We start from the raw sequence: 5478 nt of genomic DNA, 5'->3' as shown, positions 1-5478 counted from the left end.
TCCTCCACTCAGGGGAAAATGCAGCATTATGAGTTTTCAGAAACTCTCTACTGAGAGGGAAACATGGGTTATGAATATTTGCATTTTACCAAGCTCTGGTTAAGCCGCAGACGGGCTTCTTCAATAACACATTAAAGTCATTTATTTACATCCTGTCAAAATACCTTAGAGGGCAAAGAACTGTAACCAGACGGGTGATATAACAATATCTCAGCAAGGAATCACCAGCCGCGTGTGAAGAGAGGCTTTGATCAATGTACTTCCAAGAAAAGTACTGCTCAAAACCGAATAAATATGTCACGTCTCTGCACATGCTCCGAGCGCGGCACTTTATGATGCTCTTTGATGCTTGTATACTCCTTTCTAGATGCTGTTTTGCCTGTGTGCGGCTCGAGAGGGCGCTGTGTGACACGTGATAACCCATGAACAGGATCTCTTCATTCACAGGTGTTAGAATGAAAATCTATGATCTATTTGATAAAGAAAGCACCGCCCCTGAGGAGCAGGTAGTGTAACAGTCGGCAGATCATACCTCCCTTTTGAATGAGATAGTCCCATTTGTTTTTTTGGGACTAACCAGTCTTTTTCATGATTTTGTCCTGTTTTGCCGGCACTGGTCACTGTTCTTAAAGGGAACCAATCATGAGGTTTTACCATGTATAAGGCATGTCAACGCATTATACATGGTAAAATCTTCATCCTCACCATCCCCGGGTGGCACAGAGCCAACTATATTATATGTGTAAAATATATATTTATATACAATACTGTATATAGGGACACAGAGTCAGGTCTATAACTATATTTGCATATATTACATAACCCCATGCCGTTTTCGCTATCCCAATGTCCCGTTTTCGTTTCATGGTAATATGGTTTACGTAACAGGCACTTTTACTGATGCTGAGTCATGATTGGCTGATACAATGTGAGTGACCAGGGAGGAGGTAGGAGGCTGTACAGGAACGGGCAAGCACAGAGTGTGTGCACAGTGTGCATGGTACCAAAGAGGGTGGAGCATCACAATGTATTCCGGGAGAAAAGTTTAGTCTTCAAAAAACTTCAATTGTCATTGTCTAAGTGAAGTCCAAACTAATTTTTGAACTTTTCTCTTTTTTTTTTTTATATGCCCCCGCCCCCCCGCTTTTATTCCCTAGCATTTGATGGAGTTGTTAGTACCTGCTATCCTAATAAGTGTGTGATGTCCCAGTACGGGATATAGTCCCATACAGTTCTTACTGAAGGCCCTGTCAGGTTGAGTCCCTCTGTGTCCTAGGGGCCCTACTGCAGTGTCTCCTCCATAGTAATATATATTATGTATAGTGTTATGTGTGTTATGCATTAAGGACCTTTGAGTTAGTCACATGATAATGTGTTCACATGATGTGTTTGTTACCCAGAGAGCACCAGCCAACCAGGTGACCTGCAGCTTGACCTATGGGCTTCTGGCTCAGCCCTCCTCTATAAGAGGATCAGCCATTACAATCGCTCTCTTGTGATTCACTTCCAACTGAGGCACAGTAACAGTAAAGACCAGATGTCTCAGAGCCAGTGTCCAGCACATCTGGAGGCCTCAAGCCTAACCTACAGCCACATGTCAGTAAGTCAAGTCTTCTATGTCTGCTGTCACTACCTACAGTCAAGTCAAGTCTATAGTCAAGTCAAGTATAATCAGCATGGCTGTCCTAAAGTCTGTCAAGGTCACTACAAGTCCCAGCAAGCTGCGAGGTCCTTCTGGGTTACTGGTCACCTAGCTGTAAAGACTATTACCATCTGTCTACCTCACTAAAGCTACCATTAACACTAACCTGGTTTTGGACTATTATTGCCCTGTCTAACCTTGGGATTACCGTTCGGGTGGTTACCGGGAAAACCACGCCCTGGCATCACGAACATTTAAGGGTTAATAAAACCTTGCCCCTGGGCTACAACATCTGCCCCATCCACCTCACCTTCACACCCTGAGACACCACAAGTGCATAGATGGTCAACTGGGTGGTCCGCATGACTTATTTCTCAATGGGGAGAATGTATCGGAACATGTCTCGTTGACACGTGTCCCGTTAAAACGTGTCCCGTTGAATACTGGTCATTACAAAGCCTGGCCCTGGCCAGGTCCAGGCATTGTAATGGCCAGTATTCAATAAAGGTATATCGCTGAAGACTCGAGTGCCTCCCTACCTCTTTTGTTTGGATGTTGATCTATTTTCTGGATGAGCACCAAGAGTAAGCAACGTGAAAGGGTCCGTGAGTAGTGACTGAAGTGCCGATTCAGCCGATTAAAGGAGTACTCCCCTGGAAAAAAATTAATAAATTTTAAATCACCTGGCGCTAGAAAGTTAAACAGATTTGTAAATTACTTCTGTTAAAAAAAATCTTAATCCTTCCAGTGCTTATCAGTTGCTGTACGTTCCAGAGGAAGTTCTTTTCTTTTTGAATTTCATTCCAGTCTGACTACAGTGCTCTCTGCTGACACCTCTGTCCATGTCAGGAACTGTCCAGAGCAAGATAGGTTTGCTATGGAGATTTTCTCCTTCTCTGGACAGTACCTGACATGGACACAGGTGTCAGCAGAGAGCACTGTGGTCAGACAGAAAAGAAATTCAAAAAGAAAAGAACTTCCTGTGGATCATACAGCAGCTGATAAGTACAGGAAGGATTAAGATTTTTTTTAATAGAAGTAATTAACCATATCTTTTTAACTTTTCGGCACCAGTTGATTTGAACAATGAACTGTATTCTCTATTATGCTATAAGATGTAATTTTACATGGCGGCCATTCTTTCACCTTACATCCTAATATATTTGTTCAGTTCCCGTTCCAAAAGACATCGGTGTAGTAACGTAGAGGCCAGAATTAGTCACTCACCACGAGTCGCTTCCTCTTAGAGCGGTCAGTGAAAACTTGAGTTTCGTTTTGTCGAGTTTGGTTATTTACGTCCAAGCAGAGCTGCCATGGTTTCCTGTCAAAAAAAAAAATGAAATTTAGACATTTTACTGACCACTTCCTCTGATCTCTATCTATACATAGAAGTGAATTATACCAATATATCAGGAAGATGGGGTCGGGGTTCCCAGTAGTGTTGAGCGCCAATATTCGAAATGGGAATTTTAACCGCAAATATCGGCACTTTGTGATTTCGCGAATATTTTGAATATAGTAATTTAATATATGTATTCGTAATGATGAATATTTGTATTTTTTATGCTAATTTATGCAAATATTCATGCGAATATCGGCACTTCCAGACTGGACACTGATCCCTCCCTTCTTTTAGGTGAAAGGTATAATTGAGGATTTTTGCATGGAAAAAAAAAGAAGGAAAATAGCGAATATGCGAATTTCGCGAACATAGGACGAATATTTGTCCATATATTTGCGAAATATCGCGGATTTGAATATGGCCCCTGCCGCTCATCACTAGTTCCCAGATTCCATTTCTCGGTTTGTTCTGTGATCGCCTACTTTGGCCTCCTCCCTCCTCACACTGTATCCTCCAACTGTATATACAGCCAAAATGGAGACCTGCCCAGAGTTGTTGATCGCATCGGGTCTCAGTCCTGAAAACATTGGGGGAGATTTATCAAAACCTGTCCAGAGGAAAAGTTGCCCAGTTGCCCATAGCAACCAATCAGATCGCTTCTTTCATTTTCAACAAGGCTTCTGAAAAATGAAAGAAGCGATCTGATTGGTTGCTATGGGCAACTGGGCAGCTTTTCCTTTGCACAGGTTTTGATAAATCTCCCCCAATGGGATTTTGAGATATAAGCCGGTGGAAACGGGCGGTATTTCGCTACCCTCTCCGGCCGGCCGGCAGACCCAATTATGGGAGGACTCCAGGATATAAAAAAAATCATCTAAAAATATAGAAGCCATGTGACATTTGTTTGTTGTATCGGCAGCAGTTTTATCCCTAGTGGTCTAGGGCAGTGAGGAGCATATAGGGGTCTGTCAGAGGGGATTCGTGGCTAAACTACCCCCAGCACTAGGCAGCTATACCCTCAGCCATTACTGGTGTGAAGCTTGGCCTCTGAGAGTACGTCTACTTTTATGTGAAAATGTAAAAATGTGTTTACAGCTTGGTATACATTACTTTAATATGGGGACCTATGGGCAATGTTTGCCACGAAATGCCAATAAAGTTTAATAAAAATGTAAATTAACCCTTTGGAATTACTGGGTACTCCCCTGGAAATATATATATATATATTTTTAAATCAACTGGTGCCAGAAAGTTATACAGATTTGTAAATGACTTCTATTAAAAAATCTTAATCCTTCCTGTACATATCAGCTGCTGTATGCTCCACAGGAAGTCCTTTTCTTTTTGATTTTCCTTTCTGTCAGACCACAGTGCTCTCTGCTGACACCTCTGTTCATTTTAGGAACTGTCTGGAGCAGAATAGGTTTTCTATGGGGATTTGCTCCTACTTCAGACAGTTCCTAAAATTGAAAGAAAAGTCAGCAGAGAGCACTGTGGTCAGACAGAAAGGAAATTCAAAAAGAAAAGAAATTCCTCTGGAGCATACAGCAGCTGATAAGTACAGGAAGGATTACGATTTTTTTAATAGAAGTAATTTACAAATCTGTTAAACTTTCTGGCACCAGTTGATTTAAACAATTGACTGTATTCTCTATTATGCTATAAGATGTAATTTTACATGGCGGCCATTCTTTTACCTTACATCCTAATATATTTGTTCAGTTCCCGTTCCAAAAGACAATCGGTGTAGTAACGTAGAGGCCAGAATTAGTCACTCACCACGAGTCGCTTCCTCTTAGATGATTTAAAAAAAATGCTTTCCAAGGGAGTACCCCTTTAAGCATCAGTCGCTAATAAAGTGTGATCTGATTGATATCCAAGTCTCAGTTATTATAGACAGAAAAGGGGAGGTTAATCAAAACCTGTGCCGAGGAAATGTTGACCAGTTGCCCATAGCAACCAATCAGATCACTGCTTTCATTTTGAGATGCCCTTTTAAAAACAAAAGAAGCGATCTGATTGGTTGCTATGGGCAACTGGTCAACATTTCCTCTGCACAGACTTTGATTAATCTCCCCCACTGTAACTAATCCCCCCCCCCCTCGATCTTCGAAACACGGCAGGTCTCTTACCAATGAACTAGTCTCAGTGGTGACTATTACTGCGACCAGTGATTGACTGCATTTTTCTGACTGTGACTACGGCCGACTGAGTCAGTCTGCGTTAGTGCCGCTTGTCTCCATAGACGGCAATACATATTTGAACAGATACCAAAAGATTGAGCACAACCAATGTGAAATTTTCATTTTTGCGGCAGAACTTCGGCAGTGTGCACAGTGCGGAAGAAGTCCATTGAAAATAATGGGAGGCTGCTGCACTGAAATTTCCCAGCAACATTTCTCAGCTTGGAAATTCAGTAATGCGAACATCCCCTCCATTCATGTCTGTGGGAGGGGGCGTGGTGACATCAATGGAGGGGGCGTGGTGTGACGTC

At 42.2% G+C, this 5478-nt stretch overlaps 1 long non-coding RNA gene across 4 annotated transcripts in view; it reads right to left on the bottom strand.

Annotated features, from left to right (window-relative positions):
- The window catches only part of LOC130275376 (uncharacterized), a 60065-nt gene extending 55188 nt beyond the window's left edge, over nt 1–4877 (bottom strand). For 2 of the 4 annotated variants that reach the window (XR_008844750.1, XR_008844752.1), the window contains exons 1-3: nt 4764–4877; nt 2870–2963; nt 2182–2295 (exon numbers count right to left, since the gene is read on the bottom strand). This is a non-coding gene — a long non-coding RNA (uncharacterized LOC130275376). Of the gene's footprint in view, nt 1–2181; nt 2296–2788; nt 2964–4681 lie in introns of all 4 variants that reach the window. The other 2 variants (XR_008844751.1, XR_008844753.1) reach the window with 2 other exon arrangements.
- Between the last annotated feature and the right edge of the window lie 601 nt (nt 4878–5478).

The sequence above is a fragment of the Hyla sarda genome, chromosome 6, assembly GCF_029499605.1.
Source record: "Hyla sarda isolate aHylSar1 chromosome 6, aHylSar1.hap1, whole genome shotgun sequence".
In the NCBI taxonomy this organism is placed as follows: domain Eukaryota; kingdom Metazoa; phylum Chordata; class Amphibia; order Anura; family Hylidae; genus Hyla; species Hyla sarda.
Note: the sequence above shows the minus strand (reverse complement) of the source record. Positions and strands in the feature narration are given on the sequence as shown.